General features: G+C 35.6%; 1 protein-coding gene across 8 annotated transcripts in view; it reads left to right on the top strand.

Moving 5' to 3' along the window:
* Positions 1-530: 530 nt before the first annotated feature.
* The window catches only part of LOC138712887 (M protein, serotype 2.1-like), a 63,430-nt gene continuing 47,393 nt past the window's right edge, over positions 531-16,567 (top strand). For 2 of the 8 annotated variants that reach the window (XM_069844633.1, XM_069844640.1), the window contains exons 1-2: positions 533-932; positions 10,250-10,342. The gene's annotated coding sequence lies outside the window, so the exon portion shown is untranslated. The other 6 variants (XM_069844637.1, XM_069844662.1, XM_069844636.1 and 3 more) reach the window with 6 other exon arrangements.

The raw sequence follows: 16,567 nt of genomic DNA on the forward strand, positions 1-16,567 counted from the left end.
AAATTATCATTATTAGTATTAGGCTGATTACTAATCTCCATATTTTCTGAATCGCAGTTTATTAATGCTATGTCACATAATGTGTTGAGATTATCATTTATTTCACAAGTGTCCAAGCTAGTAGATCTAGGATCTTTCATAGCTATCGCACAAACACAAACAAGGAAGAATTAAGAAAGAAGGAAAATACTTATGTAAAAACTAAGAAACTATAAACACTAATTCACAGGAAAGAATATGCTTCACTTTAGACACAGAACAAACAAACACTTTATCTAATTCAGAAATAACAGTCACTTTATCTAGTCTAGACAAAATATGCATTTGAATCAGACCGCCATTCAGAAAAAAAAAAAAAAACGTTATTCTTGTGAATCTGGAGTATTTTGCTACTTTGGCAGCAGATGTCTCTGATTAAAGGGAAGTGCCATCTATTACAAAAACATTTAACGATGAGTTCGCCAATCGCCATCTCGTGGAAGAAAAAAAAACGATGTTCATCTATTTATTAGTCAAGGATGTGCATTGCCAACATAAGAGGAGACATTGATAGATCTAAAATATTATGTCTAATAGCATCTCCCGTAGTTTTTTAATGTCATTATCTTTTGATTAATGAAAGTAATCGCGTTTCTGTATTTTCACTTATCTAATTTTCTTCCATTTTATCGTTAACGAAATTCCTTCACATTATTAGCGTTGGCAGCATTGTATCTAAGTTATCTTTCTACGTGGCAATTTTAGAGAAGTCGAAGTATCTTTTGTTATACCTTCGTTCTCAAATAGAATTAGTGTTTTGCTTATTTTCTTTGTGACATTTTATTATTCGCTTGCATTTTTCAGTAATACGTGAATTGTGAGATCGTAGAAATAATTTGTTAAACCGTATTGTTTTAGTAGTTGCTGCACTTCGTCTCTTCCTAACCTTCCAAGTAAGTATTTGGTCGATTAATAATATTAATGATTGTTGTCGCTTTCAGACAAAATATTTCGTGGATTATAAGATTGAAATGTACGAAATGATATTTAACAATTACATACATTGTAACATTAAAGGCAGTGGCGCAGTCAGGATTTTAAATATAGACAGCGGAGAGGGTGTTAAAATGAGACACATGCTTGCAAGAACACGACATTGCTTAAATCACGGCCGTTTACAGTCTATATTGTGAAAAAAGGTAAAATTTCAGTATGCGGATTCCTCACTGAATCTGTGTCTCAAAGCTCAAGTCCATACTACACACTAGTGACTAGCAACTAGGTGACTTGTAAACTACACACTAGAGAGCTTTGAACATGTATGCTTTACAGTGACTGTAGTATGCTTGAATCATGGCCTTCTTCACAGACTATTTTTCTAAAAAACCATGATATCACTGATGATAGCACTGAATTAAGAGGGCAGTGCCCTAATGCTGTTTCATTACGAGTTCTGTGGAAAGGATAAGGACCTAATATATTACAATATTTAAAACATCATAAAGAAAATATTAACAATTCCAATATTCAAAGTTAACGTTTTATCTACATTATATTTTTCATTATTTCACTTCCAAAGCATCTTTAGATATCATAACCCCAATTGCTGATGAGGTATCCATGTTTGTTTAGTGGACAAGTCAACAATCAAGCAAGCATTTTCGTTTACTAGCTACTACGAACTTGATTGCTATTCACTACGTAGCTTTGGATCGTAACTTCTGATGTCACATCCGTTTATTTAGTCAACAATCTACTTCACTTCAGCTGAAAATGCAGCTTTGAGACACGGCCTGACAATTGTATCTTAAAATACTAAAAAAAGAGCAGACTTGTCTGCGTTTGTCAAATGTGCATCATCATGTTTACGAAAAGGCACTTTTCAGTGCCAATAATTTATTTTGTGTGCACAAGGTTAGAATTTTTAAGTAAGAGGAAAAGGAAGGATTCCGTGTTCTGAAAGTACCTGTAAATTGCATTCTTTATTGCTGCTTGTATAATAACGTAAATATTAGCCATAAATTGCAAAACAAAAGCTTCACTAGCCCTCCGCCACTTTCCGTGGCTGCGCCAATGGGTAAACGCGAAACTGTTTCTGAATAAATATTTCTGCATCGGTTTGTACAAAAAACCTAAGCTACACCAAAAAAGCCACAATTCGTTTCTTTCTTATTTCTTCATTAGCTTCTGTGATATGTTTATATTTCTAGGTAATATTTGCAATTACCATGGACATGTACCGTATTTGTTTTACATAGGTACACATGAGAGAACTGGTTAAACATTTTGGATATCACCACTGCCTATCTGTATATTGTAATGCACTGTTTTAGCCTTCCCATTTTATAATTACCAGTATAATATGCGAGAGGTCCAGGAGGAATCACTAGGAAAGTGGTCATTTTTCGTATTGTTGCATCCTGGATCTTTCGAGTTTTATATTTGTAAAAAATAGGGGGAAGCTAGAATAGTGCAATAGAGTATAGATCTGGAGGTAAGTGTCGAACTATTTTTATGATGGAAGTATTTGTGGCTCCAAACTGAAAAGTGTTTATCACTATACCAATCAATCTTCTTAATGTATCCAGCTTTTTGCTGACAACATAAAGTCCACTTTAGTCCACTGTAGTCTATTGTTCTTGTTTGTTTGTTGTTTGTTTGTTTTTTGGGGCTAAACAAGTAACAAAGGGGTACCCACAGAAGCTGCATTAACACCAACGCAGTCCCACTATATTTTCCACTGCTTATTTTTATCAGTATATACATCTCACAGAAGCCATTGAAGGAAAAGAAAAATTGTGATTTATTTGGTGTAACTTTCAAATGTTAAAACGACCGAATTCTATATAGCGCCATGGAAAACAACATAGATTTACCAAATAGAGCCTAAAATATTTTATAATTGGCTAATGTAAGTTGTCAATATTCTCAGATAAAACATATATTTTACTAACACAGTAAATAGAAAACACCATAAAATTAGACTGTAATCCAATTTGGCACCTTATTCTGCATTGCATTCGCAGCACTGCAGAATATAATTGCTTCCTAATGTTTTTTTTTCTCTCTCGTACGGAGGAGGGTCCCGAAATCTTGCACTGCAGTCTGAGGTTTATTGTGCGTATCACTTCTATTGTGTGAAAGATTGGGTAGCTGAATGGTTGTGCTCTTGTACAAGTACAGCATGCTGCACCATGAAAAGAACCCGGGCTATGTTATGGATGATGAAGATGATACGTGAATTACTAAGAATTGATTGTCCAGTGTAGGATTGCACAATTACCGTCAGTTTTCTGCTATTTAGTTTCCGGAGAGGAATATCGAATGAAACTAGAACATCGCACAATTCTTTAGAAAATTCTGATTATTTATTCTGACTTTCTGCAATTTGTGTTAACATTACTGACTATGCTGATGATTATTTTTACATCATTCTCGATAGCAAGTTTGCTATTTGCAGCTAGGATGAGTGTGGAAATAAAAGTCTTCATGGAATGGAGAATATCATTATGTGTACCGAATTCAGTGTCACATGTGACTGAATCCTGGAAAATCCTAAAACTTTATGAAGGTTGTGTATTGTGTTTGTAAAGCGAGGAACAGCTGATTGGTTTGTGCAGCTTTCTCTCTCTAAAGCCTTGGGACTCTTCAAGGATTCAAGCTTACTGTCCGTTCTTGAATTGCTCTTGCATGAAAAATATATTCCATCCTACCTTTGCTGTAAATGAGCATGGCAAGTGAACTACAAAATAAATAAAATTCAATTATATTAAAGATAATTCAAAACAAAAATTCAAATTAGTATCAAAAGTGGCAAAAATGGGCAAGAATGTAGTACTAAAATTGAAAAAATTAACCTGAAAACGAAACAAATCCAAAAATGACGAAATTGATCTTAAGAACTGTGAGTCTTACAACCAGAAATCAATCATTAAGATTTATGGATTTATTAACAATGTCTGCAACTTCTTAGATTAAAAGTAACATGCTAGCAATGTCACGCCATGCTGATTATGGTATTGTTCTAACACTGCGGAGATGCCTTCTTTATCTTCTTCTTCTTCTTCTTCTTCTTCTTCTTCTTCTTCTTTCACTACCTCCTTATTGCCACCTAAGCAGCGTGGAGGGGTTGCCCCTGATCCATTTCTTATATTGATCCCGGTCAGCTGCAAGAAGTTTTATTTGTGCAATCGACTTCCCCTTTTTTTCGACCATCTCTTTGATAACTTCTTCCCACATTATTCTTGGCCTCCCTTTCGGGCGACTTCCTTGGGGTTTAGCTTCTGTGAACTGCCTTCCTTCCTTCCTCCATCCTTTGGACGTGTCCATACCACCTCAACTGCTGTTCTTCTATTCTTTTGACTACTGGTTCTTGTTACAATTCCTCTCTAAAGGTATGGTCACACGTCGCTACTTTTGCAGCGATGCAGTACAAAAAACTGCGCAACTCTCGTACTGTGATGTGTGAACAACGGTGCAACCCGAAAAGAAGCGGCTGCCGAACCTGCTGCCCGCTACTTTTCCATGCTGCGCGCAACTTAAAAGTAGTGACGTGTGAACAGGGTTCTCAGGGTTGCAGCCGCAGCATTTTTGATATCGGTTTTGTTGAAACTTTTGCTGCGGTCAGTGTTACCACCCAAATGTGCCAATGACACTTTTATTGTTTGGATGTATTTTAATGTTAAATGTGATGAAAATAAATTATTTGTAACAGTTATTAAATGCACAACACAATCTGAGCATATTTGCTGACGATATAATTCACTTTTCTAATTTTCTGTAGTGTAGTTTCAAACAGGAGGGTTGCCAACATTGATCACGTGAATATGCTGTTGGTTATCATTTAAGTGTAAAGGCGTTTTTAAAAGCTTTATAGTGAAAATAATGCCAATTTCTGAATACTAGTTAGGACAGGAAAGCAAATAATACATAAGTAAGCTTTCGCATGAGTTGATTAATAATGCGAACATAACCACAAAATGCATATTGAGAAGTCAACACGGAGATGGAAACCTGCAGCATGACTGCAGCTGCAAAAGTAGCGCCTTGTGTGTGAACAGACTCGCAACCTCCAGTTGCAACTTTTGCTGCACTCGGGTTGCGCAGCACGAAAAGTAGCGTGCAGCACTCTACTTTAGGCTTACGTGAGAACACGACACGCAACTTTTGCAGCTGCAGTACAAAAGTTGCGCAGCAAAAGTAGCGACGTGTGACTGTACCTTAATGCGTTCATTTCGTATTGGTCTCTCCTGGTTTTACCTGCTATTGTCCTTAGTACCTTCATCTGTACAGCATTCACCCTACTTAATTTTTTTTTGTTAAGACCCACCTCTCTCATCCATATATTAATATTGGTTCTATAATTGCTTTCTGAACCCTAGTCGTTGTTTTCTTTTCCAACTCTGACTTTCCAAATATAAATCAATGAATGCAATTGTCTGTGTAGTCATTTGTCTTGATCTAGGTAGAATGTGAACGCTTGTTTCTGTGATTTATAAGTATGTGTTGTCTTGTCTTAAGCTCTTGTGAAATTAAGGTTTAAACAATGTGTTTAACATAACTGATCATGTTACTGTCTTCGCGCTAAGAGTTGGCGCGTGGAGTAGATAGGCGGGACGAGGGAACTTAACGCTACACTCTGACCTGAAAACTTCGTCCACTTACTTGGCTACACGGGAACGGAACCAACATAAAAGATTCCGTATCTTCGGTGCTGTCGCTATGACTATCATTATCACATTTTTCAAAATTTCTGGAGTATGATATGTCCATGATAATCGTCTGTTTATGTTCCAGCCGTGTATATTAATTCGAATCTCTCAACAAAGCCATTAGCCCCACCGCCCCCATCCTGATGGACAACAATGAGTGTTCTGGACACATTTACGGTAGTCAAAACTCCCGTAACATTTTTGTCGTGCCAGAACTTGGGAAACGTTAAATTGGTAGGCCTATCTATCCGCATTTCGTCCAGATACAAAATCGGTTTTTCCACTTTCCTAAGCTTTCTTATTTGCTGTAGATATCTTCACGTATTCTAATTTACAGTGTTTTCCTCAATTTTTTTGCTGCACACTTCTTCCACCTGAAATCCTTTTTCTTCAGTATTCGTCTTAATGTTGTCTTTCATTTCAAATCAATTTTCTCTTGTAAAAGGGTAGACGTTTGTTGCAGCTTGGTACTATTTTTTACTTGTTATTTAAGACACTGTAATAACTACTAGCTTCTTCAGTGTCGATTGAATTGATGATGGCGAGATGGTATTTGGCGAAATGAAATCAAGGATTCGCCATAGATTACCTGACATTCGCCTTCCGCTTGGGAAAACCTCGGAAAAAACCCAACCAGGTAGTCAGCGCAAACGGGAATCGAACTCACTCCCGAGCACAACTGCAGATCAGCAGGCAAACGCGCTACCTCCTGAGTTACGCCGGTGGCCCTCTTTCTTTTTCAAATAAAAATTCTCAATTATATCTTTTTTTGTCAATCTCTCGTCGAAGTCATCTACATTTGTGTTTCGGTATTCTGGACGTTTACATTTTTTTTCTCCCTCAGGTGTCGACAACGCACTTTCTTCTGTGCAGTCTTTCATTTCATTCCTTATACGCTGTATTGTTCTTGTGGATAGATTAGAGTACTTTTCTACCTTTGCTGTAGGTTTCGTAAGAGGAATGCAAAGGCACAGTTGTTCTTTTTCTTCATCACAGAATTATTTTGCACTTCAATAATATTCCTTTCTTCGCTATAGATTGTCAATCCTTGTTTCCTCTTTGTCGACATATTTACAATAAACAGAAAACTGCTATAAACCTAAATAACAGTATACAATAACATAAATTCTATTAACTATATTATTATCAACACTATTAACACGAAAAGCAAAGGATAACTAAAGCAATACAAGATTTGTGGTATACAGAAAACAATTGTCTTGTTGAAACTAATAAAACGCTACAGTAAAAACCCCACTATTATTTTCACAAAGTCGCAAAGATTCATAGACACGTGCAGTAGATGTTTGTGAAACAGGAATATTGCAGTGAACAGCGAAGTGCGCATGCGCGACTGTTTCCCCTCCTCCCTGTCTAAGTACTTCAGCCGCCTTCTCCTGGCGTGACAACAGTACCTGCATGCATTAGCTATCGCCTCGTTGAATAGTGGCGAATTCTATTGCATAGTTTTACGGTATCTTTTGTTGACTCGCGGGGAAATTTGAATATACTTTTCTGGGGCAAATTGCATAGAGAATTAAACAGAATAATATTTAATTCTACATAATTTTAAGACATTTCCATTATTTCAGAAGATGATACATGATCGAAGCAGCGGAGTGGAGAGAGAGGGATGCCTCACAATATGGTGTCCGTTATAGGATCTGCACAGATATTTCAGGTCTCATACATTGGTTTATATAGAAAAGTACAATGAAAACAAAAGGGAGATGTAATGAATATAGTATCGCCTGGAATTTTACCCTGATGTCTTTCATTACATGTATATAATATCGATTCGAACATCGACCAGACACTCAAATTCGCATTGTTGGTGGTTTGAGTAGCAATCCAGATGCTACAAGAGCGATTCCGAAGATTATTGCTTTCTTGGAAGATCCGTCTATTTTCCCAACGACATCATCTGATATAGCTACAGAAACTGCCAAGCATTACATTCTGCCAAGAGTCCATAGGCCTGCTTATGTAAAAGATGATTGGCCCAGAGCAAAGCTAGAGTCATCGTTTGGTGCATTTATTCGTATACATTTGGAACTGTCACTACAAGATGGCTGTCTGTTATGGGGCTCAGGAGTAGTCCCCCCCCCCCTCCAGTCTTCAAAATCGAGTACTAAATTACTCCATAATGGCCGTCCAGAAATTTTCAATATGAAACGTTTAGGTTGTAGCTAAATATGTTTGGTGGCCTGGTTTTGGTGCATCAGCTGAGAGTATTGTTAAAACCTGTGCAGTTTGTCAGCTGCCACGACCAAAGCTGCCTAAGCAAACTGGCTCATCGTGGGGGAAAAGAACCCAAATTATATATTGGAGTGATAATGAATTGACTGGGCTGTTCCACAAACAAAACTTCCTAGTTTTAGTGGATGGTTTTTCAAGATGGGTGGAAGTTGTGCAGCTTAACTCTGCAAATGCCCAAGCCGTTATTGTGTCACTCAGACGCATTTTAGACACGCATGGATTGCCATCAACAGCAGTCACTGATAATGGCACACAATTTACTTCACTGGAATTCAATACGATCTTACAACGGAATGGAATTAAACATGTCACTACAGCCCCGTACAATCCATCTTCTAATGCATCAGTTGAACGCCAAGTTAGTGAAGTGGAGAACTCGTTGAGGAGGCTCTATCGGTCGTGGGAAGCTGGATTATCAAGATTCTTGCTGAGGCAACACACTGCCACGAATGTCAATGGATCTACACCAGGGGAGCTGCTTATGGGAAGGATCAGATCAAACCAAATGGTTTCCATAATAATAATAATAATAATAATAATAATAATAATAATAATAATAACAATAATAATAATAATATTATTGACAAACTGTCAGTGGAGTGTCAAGCTGCTTCACAATGGGTTGAATAATTATGAATAGTAGGAAGATTATGCACATTACGCTTAACATACAGAAGGCAGTCGAGAATAAACATTGACGGTAATGTAAGTGTTATGCTCTGACCTGGATTCCAACCCACGACATAGTATTGATTTACAATTATCAATATCAAGTGTAGAAAACTCCATGTTTGTGTTGTTTGTTGTTTTCCCTGGTTACCATGGAGCTATTGATCAAGTATTAATGAATGTGTGGAAAAGTGGCACATGGGCAGTATTATATTTCTATATTGTTGCGAGAAAAACATTCTGAGAAATGAGGGCGACAAGCGAGCCATATACGAACACTACGATGGCTTTCCTCCCCATACATGATAATGACATGAGATTTGAGGCTTTCGAATTCGAGTTCAGCTGCCTCTAATAAACCTGAGCACAGGTTGATAACCCGAAAATATTCCCTAGAAAGGAGTCGTTGATGTTTCTAGTAGCCAGAGACATTGCCAGTCCTGGTGTTTGTGATACGACCTGCTTAACAAAATGTGTATCAGCTCTGCCAGAGGTGACATCTGCATGTCATTCCGTCTGTACCGGTATCTATGTTGTTTGCTTTCATCACAATTTGCTGGATGGCAACTTCTTGTTTCCATGGTTAGCTACCCAAGCTGCTCATTTCCAGAACAGATGAAGGTGAACTGATTGGTGCCATCTGTCCGCTCTTAGGTAACAATTCTGTTTTTTTTTTTTTCTTAAGCATTATGGTCACCATACTAGAGATTTTAATAGGTAAACCTGTGGACCGTGTACCCATTAATGCATAGTCTTACTTACAGTCTACATCAAAATCCGTAGCACTTATTTTCTACTTTCCTTCACATTTATTTGCATTTCTGTCTTCCTCCGTGACATGTTTCACTGTTCATCCAGCCAGGATTCAGTCGCGTCACAGACTTAATGGCTTATTTATTGATCATGCTCCAAAGCCTGCTACAGCAATCACGTGACCTTGCGTTGTGGGCTGTGGTTGGGAATCCCGTAGCTGTTTGCTGCATTGCGGGCTTGGCTCTTGAAGTATTTGACAGCTTCTTTGCTATCCAGTGTTTGTAACGCATCTTATTGTGTTTCATAGTAAGTGGGGTTGATATTGGTAAGTTATGTATCCTGCAGCAATTCTTTGCATTCCCTTATTGAAACAATAGTTGCAAGGTCAACTTTATTATCCTTCTTACTTACATTTTGTATAGTTACCATATCTCTTTACCACAGGAATGAGTTACAAACCAGGTCTGTCAAACGCCACAAATCTGCCTCATTTCCTCTGATTCACGATTAGGCCTAGATGTAGCCTAATCATTAAAAACTTGGTAGTTTCCTCATTTCAGATAATATTTAAAAATTTTTGAGTTCATTAAAGATAGCACACTTACTATATTTTTTTTTCTGAGATTTATATTCTGTCAATAAACGAACAACCAAAGTTATCAGTAATTTGTCGGCAGACTGTTGCACGCTTTCAGTAACACAGAAGAGGAAACAGTCTGGATTTGTACACGAAATATACTGTATCTCTCAAAATGTAATTGCTAACATATCTCACTTCACTTGTAAATTGTTCAGTTTAAGTATAGCGTACGTGTAAATTACTTGTGTTCAAGTTCTCATAAAAGCTGTGTGTGTGATGCAGTGAATTCTGGTTCTAGTTTCCTGATTCGTCAGTTTCGTTGCCTTGGCAGCTTCAGCATTCCCCTGCGCACTTCTTTCCAGTCTTGTAACTCTCCACGTTTCCTTGCAGAGTAAGTATAAATATCAGTGCTGAAGTCGTATTTCAAGCTACTGTGAGGATTTTCTTTAATATACAGATATAATTCTAAACCTAATGCATGGACTAAGTGTGATCAAACAAAATTAGACGTAGTCTGTACATTTCATTGTCATAATAGTTAAAGTTCGACTATATTAATTATTTTGTAGTTTTTTTTTTTTCTAATTTTCAGATGTATAATAGTGTTTGCATTTCAATAATGGATTTTAATTTTCTTGTATCATAATTCTTTCACTAAAAGACAGTCGACTAGATTTTGCTGCTTTTGTCGCAGTTGTTGCCTGGTTCTTCTAGGAGTAAAGCATTTAATGTATTAGGCATAATATTTCAACTCTTATTATTATTATTATTATTATTATTATTATTATTATTATTATTATTATTATTATTATTATTATTAATATTAATATTATTACCGGTTCTGTATGGTTGTGAAACTTGAATTCTCACTTTGAGAGAGGAACATAGGTTAAGGGTGCTTGAGAATAAGGTTCTTAGGAAAATATTTGGGGCTAAGCGGGATGAAGTTACAGGAGAATGGAGAAAGTTACACAACACAGAACTGCACGCATTGTATTCTTCACCTTACATAATTAGGAACATAAAATCCAGACGTTTGAGATGGGCAGGGCATGTAGCACGTATGGGCGAATCCAGAAATGCATATGGAGTGTTAGTTGGGAGACCGGAGGGAAAAAGACCTTTGGGGAGGCCGAGGCATAGATGGAAGGATTATATTAAAATGGATTTGAGGGAGGTGGGATATGATGATAGAGACTGGATTAATCTTGCACAGGATAGGGACCGATGGCGGGCTTATGTGAGGGCGGCAATGAACCTTCTGGTTCCTTAAAAGCCATTTGTAAGTAAGTATTATTATTATTATTATTATTATTATTATTATTATTATTATTATTATTATTATTATTATTATTATTATTATTACACAGTACATACAGCAAACTGAAATTGTCGACTAATGATGTGTAGACATTCCAATTATTTATTAACAAACTATTGTTGAAGTTTATTTATGCACCTCCTAGCGGTAGTTTTTATAAACTAAATTTTCTTTTAAGAACTATTCTGCATAAAAAGTCGAGCCTATAATGAAGGTAATTAAGAAGCGAGTATGGATATTTATGAAACGAGCGCAAGCGAGTTTCATAATTTTCATATGAGCTTCTTAATTACCATTATAGGCGAGTTTCATACGACTTTTTATGCTCGACCATATTTCTAACTTCATATTATTAATTTTTGAGCAATGTCCCGTATGTTGTGAGATGTGCGCAGACGCGAAAGTATTGATTTTTTCCGAAGAACAGATGTCCACATTGACCTTGCTAGGCCATAAGAACCTACACAGATAACATTGAAATTAAATTAGACATTGAAAAACGAGATGACAAATTGAATTTATTTGAATATTATTTACAATTAACGCTAATTATTATAGTAACAGAACATAACCTTCTGCGACAGTATTGGATTTCCAGCCTCCGTGACTTTTCGCTAATTCTCTTTCTATTGCATATCCGAGAATAATCGATACTTGCGGTTTTATAATGGTAGAAAGCTGACCTGTCATTGGCTGAACAGTTGTAACCTGAGTCGTCATTGGCTGAAAGACCTGACCTTTAATGAGTAGGTGTACTTTAATGATATGCATTAAAGGTCTGCTACCAGGTGTATAATTACTACATTTCGGCATGGTCGAGCATAAAATCTATTAAATGTATTGAAGTGCGCATGATTCTTAATTCATACAAGAGCTTGTCAATGACATCCCTCATACTTCGAGTCATTGTAAACTGCAGCTGATTTCATCAGTGCTTATAACAACTTTTCTTTCAATTAATCCAGAGATGGGCACCAAGATCGAATTCTACTCTCTCACGGGGAGCCATATGACTTCTCTTCAACCCCTTTCTTCCCCGCTGAACACCGCGCAGCATTGATTCCGTGATGGAAAATACTAAGCGTCCCCGTTTAGAGTTTGGATTCGCTCCCGGTGCCCAGCCCTGAATTAATCAATGCTGATGAGCTCACCGGATATCAAAACTGGTGAATGTGAAGAATTGCAGCTGTCAGGTTTGTGATTGCTTGCCCTGTGTAGGACTTGATGGACGACAGGGGTGCAATAAGAAGTTAACAGAAAATCAGCAATGTTGGCACATTTTGTAATGCCTAACGGGCTTGCCAAAAGATCAAACATATTACACATAGGCTTAATCTAATTAATGGCAAAAAACAGTGTATTAAAACACATAATTACTTTAAGATTTTATGTAATTTCACATTACGTGACATGGATTTTCGAATGCCATTTTGAACTATCCAAATTCGCTTTTTGATAATTGTACAGGCCGTCTCGAACAGGACGGTACCGCTATTTTACTAAGTCCCGGTAATACAATCGTTTCAGTAAAAATATCACTTATAACAATTTTTAAGGTTAAAATATGCTTAAATATTGGTCAGTCATAACCTAAATTCACTTTTCCTTTATCTCTGGATTGCTACACATTACTTTAATGAATGAAAAATGCTTGAATTTTCAGAATTTTTATAGTATAATAGAGTTTATTCTCTGTCTGCCAGGAAGAAAAGCATCCGTAGCAAAGAATATCTTCTATTATGAATATGATAAAATGATCGAAAAATAAATTCCTATCAAGCAGGGTTGAAGTAATTAGAGCTAGTCTATGCTAACTGTAAGACAAAATTGTGACGTGGAGTGTGATAGGTTTTATGACAAGATGCTGAAAGATCGAAATTTGTAACAAAGTACAATGATCTGGAAAACACTCAAGATAATGATCGTGATCAAATGAAGTCCACGTTGTATATGAATCCAAAGTTTTGTGTGTCCTGTCAAAATTGTCGATTTGAAGTTAAAATAATGAATCCTACAATGTCTTTAATTGAATACCAGCCTAGAAGAAGATTGTAACCCTCATTTCTCTTAAGTTGACTTTTTCGTGATTAAGTTGTTAATGATGCGCTATGTGTAATGCTTGTGCTCGTGTTAAAATCAGCACACATGTCTGATTGTCAGCCTTGCTCTAAAAAATTATAAGTATATACAGTACTATGTGCTTTTCCTCATTTTTGAAGAATTTCGCATTTGCTGGTTACAACCTTGTTCTGGGCGGCTATTCAATTTTTGTAAAGGAAGGATGAAATGGAATTCTATTAATATTATTTCTATATTGTAATCCAATTATTATGCAGAAGGATTTTATTAGACAAAATATTTTAATCTTATTTTTTTTTTTTTTTTTAAGAATATAAGCTTTTATACAACCTTTCATAATAGCTTTTTGTCATTTATTTACAGTTATTTTTGATTTCGTGTTGTATTATTTTATTCCGATTTTTATCATTTTATCGTTTTTCATCGTTTCATTTCTTTTTTAATATTTGATTTTGTTTTTAAATTTTTGTTCTTCATTATTTTATTAGGTTTTTTTTCTCTCGTTTTTCCATCATTGCATTTCTTTCCTTATTATTTAGATTTCGTATTTTATTATTCTATTACGTTTCTATTAAGTTATATCGTTTTTAATACTACATTTAGTTTTTATTTACGATCTTTGTCATTTTTTTTTTTTTTTTTCGTTTTCTACTATTTTCTGTCGGTCTTTATTATTTCATTTCGGTTTTTATTACCGTATTCAGTTTTTTATTATTTTCTTTTTCTTGCATTATTTTATTTCGTTTTTTAATATTTTATTTTTGTCCTATTATTTTATTTCGCTTTTTAATATTTTGTTTTTGTCCTATTATGCCCTTTGACACCGGTAGAAAACTTTTTTCCTTTTTAAGTATGTTTTTATTAAAAGTTCCAGGTCAACTTTGACCCTTGATTTTACAAAAATATGATTATACAAATTGAAATATAAATAGGCTATGTTCAAGAAAATTTATTAATAAGACCATCAAGACGGAGGTATTTGTCTGAATTTATGTTATGTCTCTTAGTAAAGGGTTGGCATGAAGAAGTAGCTTATTCCTGTATGTAGTCTGTATATTTTGAATATGGTCAACCAGGGAGGGTATATGAAGTTCATAGTAGAGTTTGACATTGTGCGGGAGGTAGTGTGCACCAGTGATTGTTCTGCAGACAGCTCCTGTAAGATAAATGTTTGTCTAGAATCATTCAGAAAATTATTTTAAATGTACGTTCAAATTCCGAGATTTTTTTCATTATACGCAAGAAATATTTTTGTGTTGTGTTTTTTGTGTTTTATACTATGTAACATCATTTTTGTATCTAGTACACATTTTTCAAGTATTACGATAAATTTTCAATCTCTAGTGTGTTGTAATTTTATCAGTAGCTGTGATAAATTAAAAAAAAAAACGTTTTTTTCGTAAAAAATTCAATTCACTTTCCCCGGAAAATAGTACGTGATGGGGAAATTTGGATTTTAAATTCAGATTTAGGATACACATATTAGTAATATTCACCTATTTTTAGTTCGGAGCAAGACAAGAGGTAAAAATTAAATTCCGAAACAGTGTTTTTAGAAGATTGGATGAGATAGTTCAAATTGTTATTATTTTTTTAATTCTTCTTGGATTTTGATGCAGTATCGGACTTCATGGGTCCCCGACTGCACTATTATGTTGTTCCTTGTGTTGTTAGTTCACAGAATCTCTTCTTCGCACAAATTCGAAGACGTCAATGTCCCTGAAAATGTTTGGAAATTTGTTTGTGCTTCCTTACACTGTATCACAAGACCACCAGTGAGATTATTCGGCATTTCGTACTGTCTGAAGTCCTCTACATTATAGTCCCCAATTCTTTTAATGAAATAATTTGGGCTTCTTTGAAGTCTATTGTAAAACTTCCTTATAATTTTGATAAAAACTGCACGTATATATGGCATAGTGAGTTCTTAATGTATTTGAGATGTTCTAGTAAACCAGTCAGACTCATGAATCAGTATAGAGCTTTGTTTTGTGCAACCTGTAGTGGTTTAAAAGCAATGCTGTTCAAATAGCTCCAGGAAGGTACAGCATTGTTATTCTTGTGGATCTGGAGTATTTTGCCCCTATGGCAGCAGATGTCTCTGGTTCAAGACACTGTACTGCCATCTATTACAGGAACATCGAACGATGTGGTGTGTGAGTCCGCCATCTTGTGGAAGAAAAAAAGCCGATATGCGGCTATTTATTAGTCAATGTGCATTGCCAATATAAGGGCAGATAATAATAGATATATAAAATATTATCACTAATAGCGTCTCCTGTAACATTTTAATGCCTTGCACTTTTGATTAATGAAAAATAATCACGTTTCAGTCCTTCCACTTATCTAGTTTTCTTCCATTTCATCTTTATGGAAATTACTTTACATTATTAGCGTTGGCAGCATTGTATCTAAGTTTTGTGTACGTGGCAATTGTAGGGAAGAGGAAGTTTATGTTATTATTCGTTGTCAAATAGACTAGTGTTTTATTTTCATTCTGACATTTTATTTGTCGCTTTTGTTTTCCAATAATACGTGGATTGTTGTGATATCATATAAATAATTAGTTAAACCGTTTTGTTTTAGTAGTTACTGTATTTTGTGTCTTCCTAACCTTCCAAGTAAGTATTTGGTCGATCTTAATATTAACGATTCTTGCTGTTTTCAGAGAAAATATTTCTTGGATTATAAGATTGAAGTGTACGAAATAATATTTAACAATTTCTTGCATTGTAACGTTAAAGGCAGTGGATTTTAATTAGGGACAGAGGAGAGGGTGCTAAAATGAGACACATGCTTCCAAGAACACGACACTGCTTAAATCAAGGCCGTTTACAGCCTATATTGTGAATCAATCTTCCTTAGGCCTATTTGATTGCCATGACAGGATATTGCTAATACACACAACAAAGCCAAGAAGGTAATTTGCTAGGAGACGTCGTTGCATATAGATCACTTTTACACTAAACCGAACCTTAGTGTATACAACGTATACTAAAACACTAACGTAACCTGTTACGGATTAAGGTAAAGGTAGGTTAGTTTAGGGTTTTACTATATCTTGTAAAAACAAATTTAGGTTCAGTGTAAAAATGGTCTATATGCAAGGACGTCTCGTAGCAAATTACCTCGCTGGTTGTATAATACTGTGAATATTACCCATAAATTGAGAAACAAAAGTTTCATTAGCCAAACCACTCCTCTCCGTGGCTGCGC

The sequence above is a fragment of the Periplaneta americana genome, chromosome 2 (assembly GCF_040183065.1).
Source record: "Periplaneta americana isolate PAMFEO1 chromosome 2, P.americana_PAMFEO1_priV1, whole genome shotgun sequence".
In the NCBI taxonomy this organism is placed as follows: domain Eukaryota; kingdom Metazoa; phylum Arthropoda; class Insecta; order Blattodea; family Blattidae; genus Periplaneta; species Periplaneta americana.